We start from the raw sequence: 13100 nt of genomic DNA, 5'->3' as shown, positions 1-13100 counted from the left end.
CAGGGGTTCAAGGAGTTCTCAGTTATCTCCTTGCATGGTCCTTGGTTGAAGTATCAGTCTCAGAAAAGATCCCTATGCCCAGAGTTTTTTGGTCTGTTGGTCTCCTTGTGGAGCTCCTATCCCCTCCGCGTCTTCGTATCTCCCCCTTCTTTCATAAGATTTCCTGGACTCTGCCTAAAGTTTGGCTATGAGTCTCAGCATCTCCTTCAACACCTTGCTGGGTAGAGTCAACAGGACAGGAGACTACCGTTGAAAGTATATTTTCTCAAATATACTATATAAGCTTTTTGCTCGTAGTTGTCAGAGCCTTTCACGCAAGCATTTGCCCTCTTCTGATCACCTGGCTCCTGCTAATAAAGTTCTCCTCTTCCACTACTTCCTTCTCCACTAACTGGTTTTCTAGCTTCTGTGAACAGACTAAGAGTTTTTCCAGTAATAGTAACAGCTTTGGGAGATGTACATGTATTAGAATCTAGTACATTATAAAAACCAAATATGAGAAGTAAATTATTCTACTTCTACCTTTATAAAGATGTTAAATGGTAAATAAATCTGACTTCCTTTTACAAAGGCATGAAAATCAGCCCCATACTAAGTGAACTAAGGATCTGAGTAGATCACCTACAGAAAAAATTAATAAAACTGTGTAAAAATGTTCAATTACCTGATGACTAAATAAATGCAAAATCATACCTCAGGATAGAATTTCTTTTTTTTTCTGATTAAGACCAAAACCTTGATGATGTTAAGTAGCACACACTTATAATCCACATGGAATTCCATGAAAATTAGGAGAAAATTGTTACTATCTCCTCAAATTAAATTTCTGTGCATAAACATAAATTTGACATATACAGTTGAAGGTGAGCCTGGCTTTATAAAGGAATTCTAATAGATATCCTTAAGAATAATCATCTCCAAATATGATAGGGTGATGGTGATTACAAACAAAGATGAAAAGGGATCAGAAAACCAGTGTGCTGAATGTTGAGGATGAGGCTGCCTAGAAGGCCTGTGCTCTGATAGAGAGGATGAGTCCTGAGTTAGCAGATAAAGAAATGCCATGTAGCTAAAGTCAGAGACAAGAGAACCTGAGAGTCTCATCTTGGTTTTCAATGGAAACAAAACAGTAAAATTCTATTTTAAGAATTTACACTGAGGGGACATCTCTTTGTCAAGATGGAGGCCTGTGACAGGGTAGGCTACTGGGAGGATATGACTCTAGCTGAGACTCCTATCAAGGGGAAACATGAAAACTGAAGTGTCCACCTCCTACCCAGGCAGGACTAGTGGAAGGAGGGGAACAACAATCCACCGACAAAATCTTTGATTCCAAAATTACCCTGCCTGCAAGAAGTACGGGGATGAAGAGGGAACAATGATTGAGGGAATGTCCAACCAATAATTGGCCCAACATGAGACCCACCCCAATGTAGAGGGCCAGCCCTGACACTATTAATGGTGCTTTGCTATGCTTGCAGACAGGAGCCTAACTTGACTGTAGTCTGGGAGGCTTTAGCCATCAGAGGATTGAGACAGATACTTGGACTTGCAGCCAAGCATGGGGTCAAGCTCCTGGGGTCCGGTGGAAGTGTTGGGAGAAAGATGGAATGATACGGAGGGGACAAGAACTACACAAGAAGACCAACAGAAACAACTAGCCCAGTCCCATGGGGATTACAGACTGAGACATCAACTAAAGAGCATGCACAATCTTTACTTAGGCCCCCTGCACATATGTGGCTGATGGGAGGCTTGGTCTTCATATGGGGTGCCTGGTGAGTGTGTTTGTGTGTGGGGGGGGAGGGTTCTAACTCTATTGCCTGCTTTTGGATCACTTCCCCCTGGCAGGGCTGCCTTGCCAGGCCTCAGGGGATGAGGAGATGCTCAGTCCTGATGTGCCTTGATGTGCTAGGGAGGGTTGATACAGGGGAGACTGCCCTTTTCTGTGGGGAAAGGGAGAGGGGAAGGGGGAAGTGGTAGGAAAGGGGGGAAGGAGCACCCTTGAGATGTAAAGTAAGTAAACTGAAATAAAATAAATTATAAAACGAATTTGCATTGGCAAGACTCCCATCCCTTAGGTTTCAAATCTAAATCTTAACTATGGGCAATCTGAGAAATCTCAGTTTGAGAATTTATTTACAAGAATCCTCTGTATGATAATATCTTTCAGTACCTTGATATCAGAAGACAAAAATCCACTTGAAACAGTTACAAAACTCTCTAGGTAATGCTCCCTAGAGATTGACTGTATTATCTGAAATGTGTGACACTTGATAGAAATGAGAAAGGATAGAATTAGACCTCTCAGGCTACCAAATATAATAATTACTAATGAATAACCATGTGTAATGTTTTGTTTACTATGTTTGAAGACAGAGCAGAAAGAATGAAAAACTAATAAAAAGGAAGAGTTGAAAAATGAACTATTTTTTATAACCAGAGATGTCATAAATGCTGAATTACTTCATATAGAAAAATGAAAGAGATTTTAACCATAGATTTATGATCAATTACACAAATACAAAAAAGCAAAGAAGGAACATACAATGTGAAGATTACATAATATGGACTTTAGAATGAGAAGCATGGATGAGAAATAGATACATGAGAACATGTTGATCATTCCAATCCACTGGGGAAATATCAAAGAACAATGAGATTCTATCTCATCAGGGCGACTATCACCAAAAACATCAGTGATAAGGTACTGGTGAGAATGTGGGGGGAAATGGACCCTGATGGGCTATTGGTAGGGATAGAAGCTCACACAGCTATCACAGAAGTGTGGAAGTTCCTCACACTGCAACTAGACGTGTGACTGTACTATTTCACTCCTGAAACTACACCTGAAGGAATCTAAATCAGAACACTAAAGAGACATCAAGTTATCAGTGTTGATTGTAGCACCATTCATAAAAGTGAATATAATCAACTAGCTTAGTAGTCTATCAACAGATAAGTGGATAAAGAAAATGTGGCATTTATACACAGTGGGGTATGGTTCAGCTACAAGAATATCAAATGTTTTCTCTCATTTGCTGTGATGGTGTGAATAAGAATGGTCCCCATAGGCTCCTAGATTTGAATACTCAGTCACTAGGGAGTGGCACTGTTTGAATGGATTAGGAGGTGTGGCTTTGTTAGAGAGAATGAAAGTTGGGGTGGGCTTTGGTGTTTCATAAAGGCCATTCCAGGCCTAAAGTCTTTTTTCCTGCTGCCTGTGGATTCCGTGGTAGAACACTCAGCTACTTCTCCAACATTGTGTCTGCCTGTGTGCTGCCATGCTCCCTGCCATGCTGAAAATGGACTAAATCTCTGAAGCTGTAAGCGAGCCCAAATTAAATGGTTTCTCTTATAAGAGTTGCTGTGATAATAGTGTTTCCTCACAGCAATAGAACACTGACAAACATACAAATATAAATTAAAGAAACACATTACACAGCATACAGATATAACATACAATAGAATGGACACTATTTGGGAAGAAAAAGGGGGGGTAGTAAGAGGTGGAATGGGAACAGATGGGTATAATGAGGTGTGATCACTGTCAAAGTCCATGACGCAATTGAACTAAAATGTTGTGATGCTCATTACTTTGTGCACTGAATATTCACTAATTGTAAAATTAATAAGAAAAAGAATCTGAAGGAGTTGAAGCAAAGAATTTTCTGTAATTGGTGAAAAACACGGTTTTTCAATGAAACAGAATAAAGCAATGAAGCAGACAGAATAATGAAATGAAATTTATATCTAAACACTTTTTATTAGAACTCTGAAAACAGAAGACTCAGTTTACAGGTGTCCAGTTGAAAACACTAGACAGTGTCCACTCTTCTAAACAACAACAGGCGTTTAACATGTAGGACAAGATCTTTTCAGATCTTGGGGGAAAAAAAAACATCGAGAATTTCTTTTTTTTTATTATTATTATTTTATTATTTTTTTCTTTTTAGTTACATTTTGTTAACTCTGTGTCCCAGCTGTATCCCGCTCCCTCATTCCCTCCCCAACCCCACACTCCCTCCCTGGTCTCCTCCCTGCCCCTTTCCAAGTCCACTGATAGGGGAGGACCTCCTCCCCTTTCATCTGACCCTGTTTTATCAGGTATCAAAGTCCTCCTCTGTGGCCTAACAGACTGCTCCTCCCCGGAGGGGGGGGGGGTCATACTCAGTTAAGCTCAAGTCTAAAATGGTTGGAGAGTTTGCTTAGTTTAAAATTTTGTTCAGGTTGAACTAGAGAGATGGCTCAGAGGTGAGTTGCACTTGCTCTTGCAGAAGACGTGCATTGATTCCCAGTGTTCACATGACGGCTCTTTGCCATCCTTAACTATGGTTCCAGGAGACCCAGTGCCCACTTCTCATGTCTGTGGCAGCAGACATGCATGTGCTACATTTCCATACATCCAGGCAAAAACATACATACATATGAAATAAGTAATGTATGTTTTTTTTTTTAAAAAAAAACTTTGTTTAGGTGAATTATGAATGCTAAAATTTTTATATTGAAGAATTAGGAAAGAAAGTCCAAAACATACAGAGGAAATGGAAGAGCGAAACATCTCCATGAGCTAAAAATCTCCATTAAAATTTGCACAAAGCCACTTGCACGTGAAGACTGGGTTTAACAGAAAGGCTGTTGTGCTGACAGTGACTATAAGTTTATGTGACTGTAAAGGATGCCACACTGCCCAGAAAACATGAAGACATATACACATGAAGAATATTCAGAAAATAATTTTATGTAATGGGAAAGTAAATGAATTTGCTCTGGCTAGTTGGTCCTCTAACATTCACACTTTTGCCTAAATTTGTGATTATCCCAGTATCCCCATACTTCAGCAAACTTCTAATATTATAGATGTATAATAACTAATCTATCTTTCATCACTGAACCATACCCCTCACCCTTATATGTAAATGTTTATATATAAACATATATATAGCCATACCTTGCACCCGTATATATATATATATATATATACACATATGTTGAAGGATGTCTGTGAATGGTTATCCTATATGTCCTAAATTTAGTTACAAAGGCCAGAAGGTAGAGAAAGAAAAGATAAGGGAAGAAACTCAGTTAATAGTTGGAGAAAATCAACAGAAACACTATGTTGAAACCTTAACTCCCATCTCAACTGATTATGATGGTCACTGAATTTTAGATACATACAAACTTTTCACTGTTAATCTCAAGCAGTCCAAAAGGAAAATTATTTCTGTGTAAGGTCTGCACTGCAAACCTGGGGCTTTCTCTACCATGCATTTCTGTCCTCTTTTCTGTAGCCAGCATAGGCTGCAGTGCTTCCATCCCCTACAATTTATGAAAAATACTGAGACTTGTCAGGGGACAGGTCTGCTGCTGCTGGGAATTCAGGGAACTCGTAGTGGGACCTGCTGCTTTTTCTTCCTGGTCAATAAACCACTTAAGTTCAGGGAAAGATCCTGTGGTCACTTAGAGCTTGAGTTTAAGATAATTTACCTACAGTTCAATATAAGGAAGAATTGAACTATAGTGTCAAAAGGAAGAAGAATGGCTATCTTTGGAGAACTATGACAGATAAGGGCTTCTGGGGTAATGATAAAGCCCTGCTAATCTGGACTAGGTTTCTTGGGGAGCAGGAGGGAAATGAGACACAATGATGAATGTCAAAACTGGTCTAGATCAGGAAATAGGACAACATGGAGTTTGAAATATGGCAGTTCTTCCCTTGGGGATATTTTGATAAACTGAGGAAACTAAGTTTCTGTTAGAACAGCAGGTTTGGGTGCTCTTCCTCATTTTGCCTTTTGGTGCATTTTCCAGAACTCGGGGATATCATGTGCTTGTTTCATCTTGAATCTTAATATCCTGTTATTTGTTTGCCTTCGCATCACCCTTTTGTGTAATTATTTCAAAATAGACCTCATTAGACAACTTCAAGCTATAATTCCCAGTGAAGGAAAGTGCATTTTTTATTAACCTTTTTTTTTTATAAAAAAAAATAATTTAATAGGAAAGCTTTAAGCTTGTCTTCCCCTAGGAAAATAAGCAGATGAATTTATGTCAAGAAATATCTTTCTACGTGAACTGGGAGGCTTATTTGCAGATTGTAAGGCTTGTGGCAGCTGGCCCAAAGAGACAGTCTTTTGCAGGTCGCCGTGCAAGTCTGAGCGTTAGAGAACAAGTGAGCACACAAAGAGAGGACAGCACTGCATTTCCAGGCTCTCTCAACAAAACCAAGGTTCTGCAACTCAAGGGCAGATTTGTTTTGTCAAAGACACCCTTCTTAACTTATTCTTTGAGTTTTCCATAGGGAATACAGAAAATTCACGGACTTGAATCTGAAAGAGGATATTGTAGAGCACTTTGGCGGGCAGACATGCACAGGGTCCATACCCACACAGGTGTGCACACAGAGATGAAGAAACCTTTTCATAAGCTCTCTGTCACCTATAATCTACTATGAACCTGTATGTCCCATTTCAATTAGAGACTTAATACTCATGGTGTTCTGGGATTTGTATGTGATGGTACTCTTATTTCTAAGTTTTCGTTTTAAATATAGAAACATAAAACCATCAAAATCATTGCTGTTGGGTTATTTTGTTTGTTTGTTTGTCTGTTTTTGTTTTTTGAGATAGGGTTTCTCTGTGTAGCCTTGGCTGTCCTGGACTTGCTTTGCAGACCAGGCTGACCTCAAACTCAGAGATTCACCTTTTCTCTGCCTCCTTGAGTGCTAGGATTACAGGTGTGTGCCACCACACCCAGCTAAAATAAACTCTTTTTTTTTATTAATTACACTTTATTCATTTTGTATCCCCCCATAAGCCCCTCCCTCCTCCCCTGCCGACCCCACCCTCCCTCCCCTTTCTGCATGCATGCCACTTCCCAAGTCCACTGATAGGGGATGTTCTCCTCTCCTTTCTGATCTTAGTCTATCAGTTCTCATCAAAATTGGCTGCATTGTCCTCTACCATGGCCTGGTAAGGCTGCTCCCCCCTCAGGGGGAGGTGCTCAAAGAGCAGGCCAATCAGATTATGTCAGAGGCAGTCCCTCTTCCCATTACTATATAACCCACTTGGACACTGAACTGCCATGGGCTACATCTGTGCAGGAGTTTTAGGTTATCTCCACGAATAGTCCTTGGTTGGAGTATGAGTCTCTGGGAAGTTCCCTGTGTTCAAATTATCTTGTTCTGTTGCTCTGCTTGTGGAGTTCCCATCTTAAGGACAACCTGGTTTTCTACAACAATATCCCTAATATATTTTCTTTTAAAGCAGTCTATACTGGGCATATAAATATACCTGACGATTACTATAAAATGGCCTATTGCCTTAGTTTGTAGACTGTTATTTGTCTGCTCACAGATTCTAATTTCAAAAGGCTCTATCTTTTACTCAAAACACAATGTCTATGATTCCTTAAAGAAAGCTCTGATCCACAGTTTTCCTTTCAATTTGATGATTATTAAATTTAATCAACAACCCCACTAAACTCTAGACCTGTAGGTCTAATGGCCTAACAAATATTTAATTTGGAAAGCTCAGAGGTACCTCAAATCAGTCATATTGAAAAATTAATCATTAGGTTTAGGTTCCTCCAGACCTTTTCTATGTTATCCATCTTGGTGAATGGTGAAACTTCGAGTGCCTTTGTAATTTTACATTCTTTCCCTTCTTTCACACACCACACCGTTCAGTCACTTCATTCTATTGCTCCTAACTGCGCACATCTCCTGTATCCGTCAACTGTTCTCTTGCCCTAGTTTAGGCTTTTATCAGTTTGTTTGCTTGCCTGGGTTTTAAATATTTATTAACAGCTCATCCAGGTCAGGTTTTGTTTGTTTGTTTTGTCTCCAACCCATTTCAACAAAGAGGATCAGAAGGAGCTTGGATGGAGGGTTTAAGGCAGTGCAGGCAGATAAAAGCAAACTGGGATGCGTGATCAACAGTGGCATTGGTGTGCTTTGGAGAGAAGACAAAGTTACCAACTCGTTGGTAGAAGCAAAAACCTCAGGAGGACAGACTCAAGCACAACAGGGACTGGAAAAGAAAAAGAGCATTAGAGACCCACTCTCTGATCACAGATGTTGTTCAAGGAGAGTGAAAATTACGGTTTGAATATGAAATATACTACACATAGTAATAGTCTGAACTCTTGGTTCTCAGATTAGGACACAGTTAGGAAAGTGGTTGACACTTTAGGAGGTAGAGTCTAGCTCGAAGAAGTAAGTTGCTCAGTGCTAGTTACTGTGTCTCTATTTTGCCTGTTACCTTTCTTGAGTATTTTTGTTTCTGCTCACCATGAAGAGAACAGCTTCCTTCTCTAAAAACAGTCCCCACCGTGATGTTCTGTTTTATCATGGGCCCCAAATCAGAAAAGCCAAAGACTATGGAATGCAACCTCTAAAACTGTGAATCAAAGTAAGTCTTTCCTTCTGTAAATTGTGTGTCAAGGGTTTTGTCACATTGATGAGAAAAGTAATAGCCCGAACAAGACATATCTCTGCAGCTCTGTTAGATATACGTGTGTCAATCAAATATGAATGATTGAATGGGCAAGAAAAAAAGTGGGGTGAAGACTAGGAAGCACAGATCCTAGATGAGCATTCAGTTAGGTCTATTAAGGATCCTAACACGTGGAAGATCTAGAGAATCAAATGCCTCTGAGAATCCTTATGAACCATCAGAACTGGTTGGCAAAGAACTGGCTGACTTACGAGTGCATTCCTAGTGTTTGAAATGATCCTAACAAGACTGCATTCGAGCTGTGAAGCCATTGCTGTGACTATTTCTGTATAACATCAATGCCTTTCATGTACTATGCCAAGCTTCTTCCTAACTCTGAAGTGTTAGAGTTGATATTACCTCTCAGTTTGAAAGTTGTGCTTTGGTTTCAGTGTGGGCTATGTGACACATTCTCTGTGCCCTCCTGTGTATTATGAATTAACCTGCAGACATTTTCCTTGTATTTCCTTGTGTTGCACGCTAGACCCTCCGAGAAGACCCGAGTCTCATTTACATTCAACAAATGTCCTTCCCCTTTTCGTGATTGTTTTTCTCCAGTGTGCTCTACCACTTCTGCTCCTGGCTGAATTGAGCTGCCAGCTAACTCAACCCTTTCAGTCAATCAGACAGACATTCTTCTGTGACTGGCTGGGTTCTTTAGAAGAACAGGAAAAATTTAGACACCCTGGGGTGCAGTGTGAAAGTCCTGAGATTTAGCATAGGTGAACAGAGCTTTTGAAAGCCAGAACTTCCTGCAGAGACCAAAGCCAGGCAACAGCCATGGAAGAGCTAACTGTGGAAGCTTCTAACTGAGGAGGCTGCGCATCTTAGATTTGTTGTCAGATGTAACATTTGGAAGTGGTAAATCATCGCAGAAGCCAGTGTGCTTGGCAACTGTGCCTCTGCTTAGGTTGCTGGCAACAGAAGCTGTGGCTTCATCATCTCAGATGGTTCTGCTGGGGACATGTGAGGCATCAGTGACTGATCATTTGGGGAAAACCTGACAGAAAACAGAATTTTCCTTACTTTCTCTTGCTATAATGAAGTGAGCAGAAGCTGAATGAAATAAAGTTGTCTCATTTCTTATACAGATGACTCACAGGCTTTCTGACTCATGCCAGTAAAATCACTCTGCCACTAGCAGAAATATGCCAGGGTCCAAGAAAAATCGTGCTCTCTGCACCAGCTCCCCTCATTCTCCTGAGGCCTGGGACGTGGTGATGTTTTCAGGCTTGCCTTTTATCCTTGAAGCTAGAGCAGCATGTCACTGCAGCATGACTTTTCTGACCAAAGAATTACTCTCTAGGATAAGATACTATTAATCAGCCCAGTTCATGACATCATTAACAGCTGCATATAAAGAACATAGTATAGCCTTGTTATCTTCATCATTAGAAGTGCTTCCGTTCTCTACATCCATCAGGTAAGACAAAGATATGTGGAAGCAAAGCCTGAGCTTTCCAAACAGATGCCTTTGTAATTGTGCCCTTAAAATGATCTGTGTTTTGTCTTTTTTCCATCTGCTTTTTGTCTAGTTACATCGTAGTAGCAGCCATCTTCTCCCCTTAGGTTAGTTTTAATGGTCGATATGATAAGGGTATTGTCAATAGTTTGAATAAAAACAGAATGCAGTTGTGTGATGTCATTGTTATGTCCTCCCCCATTACATCATTCTATGCCTTGGGAACTGATCATATTAGATAAGAATGAAATCCACTTGGACATTTATTCTAGAGTATGCGTAGGTGGGCTATTAGTTTTGGAGGAAGATGGGCAGAAACTCATGTACTCCATGCTGGCCTGGAACTTTCTACGTATTTGTGGATGACCTTGAACTTCTTATCTCTCTTTTGTCTTCTACCTCCAGAATTCTAGGATTATAGGTGTGTGCTGCCATGCCTAGGTTTTAGGAATTTCTAAATTCACAGTAAAATCCCAAATTAACTGGACACCCACATTTATCACTTGAAGTTGAATTTCTAGAGAAAGACAATGGGTTTTTGTTGTTCATCTGTTTTTTGAGAAGTAAAATTGCACATGTCAAAGCAAGTTTTTACTTTATAACTTAAAATCAGGATCACTGTTTGCTTTGATTTTTCTTTTCATTGCTCTCCTCTTTGAGAGAAGAGGCCTACAAACAAGAAGTAATCCTCCTAAGACAATAGGAAGAAAGTATCAGAGTAAAGCATAGGCCTTAGCATTTCTTTGTAATATTCTGCTAAACACGAAACTCTACACATTATGTACTTTCACAAATGATAGCCTAATAAAGACATTGTAGATTCCTCAAATGGAGTCTTTGTTGGGCTCCAATCCTCCTTTTCCCACTGAGGGAATTGCTGCATAATCGTTATTGGACCCATCTTTTCCCACTCACTGACTTTTCTTGTGTCTGTCTATCTATCTATCTATCTATCTATCTATCTATCTATCTATCTATCTATCTATCTATCTAAAAAAATCTTTACTGGTGAGGGACTGAAGCAAGAAAAGAAGACATTTATTCCAACTGAAAAGTTTCTCTTTCAGTTTCTATTTTTGTGCACACATTCAATTTAATGTAAATGAAGCTAAATTTTGTAGAAAAAAATGCTAAGCTGTTTAATAACAACAACAACAAACAGAGACTAAATTAGATATGGCTGCTTGTTGACCCATCTCTGAATCAATTAAACTGTACCTAATCTTTCAAAACCTTTGTTCAGTTAAAATCCATTTTATAATAAGCTCAGTAGGTTTCAGAAAAGGTGTTTTCCCACAAAGACATTTAACAGCCATTAGCGTGGTACAACCTTTGTGATATCACATAATTAAGAAACTCTTAACAGTGTTCATCCTTCTTAAATATAGTACGTTTCGATGCAGTATATTCTGACTGTTAATATATTAAAGATAGTACTCTTTAAGACTTTTTTAAAAATTTATGATGGCAATTTAAGGTCTTCTACCTGGTAAGCAAATTATCTGCACTGAGCAACATGCCTAGGCACTTAAAAGATATTTATTAGACATTCCTGAACTAAAGATTACTTCTAGCAGTTGAGATACATACATAAAGATTATTTGAATAAAACATCTTTATAAGGAAGATTGAATAAAACCTGAGTGAATATTTAGTGCGAGTAAGATAACTTATTTAGATAAATAATTGCTTCCTTTAAGAAGACCCAGAAATAGATCTACACACCTGGAGATACTTCATTTTTGACAAAGAAGCAAAAGCCATACAACGGAAAAAAAGACAGCACCATCAGCAAACGGTGCTGGTCTAACTGGATGTCTACATGTAGGAAAATGCAAATGGATCCATCTTTATCACCCTGCACAAAAGTAAAGTCCAGTGGATCAAAGACCTCAACATAAAACAAGACACACTAAATCTGTTGGAAGAAACAGTGGGAAAGAGCCTTGAACTCGTTGGCATAGGAGACAACTTCCTGAACAGAATACAAACAACACAGGCTCAAGACCAAACTATACCACTCCTAGCCATATAACCAAATGATGCCCCACCATACAACAAGGACATATGATCAACCATGTTCATAGCAGCTTTATTTGTGATAGCTAGAAACTGAAAACAACTCATATGTCTCTCAAAAGAAGAATGGATAAAGAAACTGTGGTACATTTACACAACGAAACACTACTCAGCTATTAAAAACAAGGACATCTTGAAATTTGCAGGCAAATGAAAGGAACTAGAAATTATCATCCTGAGTGAGTCAACCACTCACTTGTGAGTTTCTTGTGAGTGAAGCAAAAAGACACAAATGGTATATACTCACTTATAAGTTGATATTAGACATATAATATAGGATAAATTTACTAAAATCTGTACACCTAAAGAAGCTAAGCAAGAAGGAGGATACTGAGTAGATGCTCAATCCTTATTTAGAAGGGCAAACATGATAGACACCAGACGCAGGAGAAGACAGGGACCAGGACAAGAGTTTTCCACAGGTGGCCTCTGAAAGACTTTACCTGGCAGGGCACTGAAACAGATGCTGAGACTCAAAGCCAAACTTTGGGCAAAATGCAGAGAATTTTGTGGAAAAGGGGGGGAGATAGAAAGACCTGGAGGGACAGGAGCTCCACAAGAAAACCAACAGAGCCAAAAGAATCTGGGCCCAGGGGCCCTGCAGAGACTGATGAATCAACCAAGGACCATGCATGGAGAGGACCTAAACCCCTTTGCTCAGATGTAGCCCATGAGCAGCTCAGTCTCTATGTGGGCTCCCCCTAGTAGAGGGAGCAGGGGCAGTCACTGGCATGAACATGGTTGTGTGCTCTTTGATCACCTCCACCTGGCAAAGTGGCCTTACTAGGCCAGAGAGAAAGAAGATGAAGACAGTACTGATGAAACCTGATAGGCTAGAGTCAGATAGAAGAGGAGGAGGACCTCCTCTATCAGTGCACTAGGGAAGAGACATGAGGTGGAGGAATTGGGAGGGAGGGTGACACAGGGAGGAGATGAGGGATGGGGCTACAGTCAGGATACAAAGTGAATAAACTGTAATAAATAATAATAATAGTAATAAAAAATCTACTAAAAAGATGAAGTCTAATCTGTGTCTTCAGATAGGGACTAAGCCTTTCATGTTT

This window comes from Psammomys obesus, unplaced genomic scaffold (genome assembly GCF_907164565.1).
Source record: "Psammomys obesus unplaced genomic scaffold, mPsaObe1.curated_primary_1811, whole genome shotgun sequence".
NCBI lineage: Eukaryota > Metazoa > Chordata > Mammalia > Rodentia > Muridae > Psammomys > Psammomys obesus.
The sequence above is the reverse complement of the archived record's forward strand: the minus strand, read 5'-3'. Positions refer to the sequence as shown.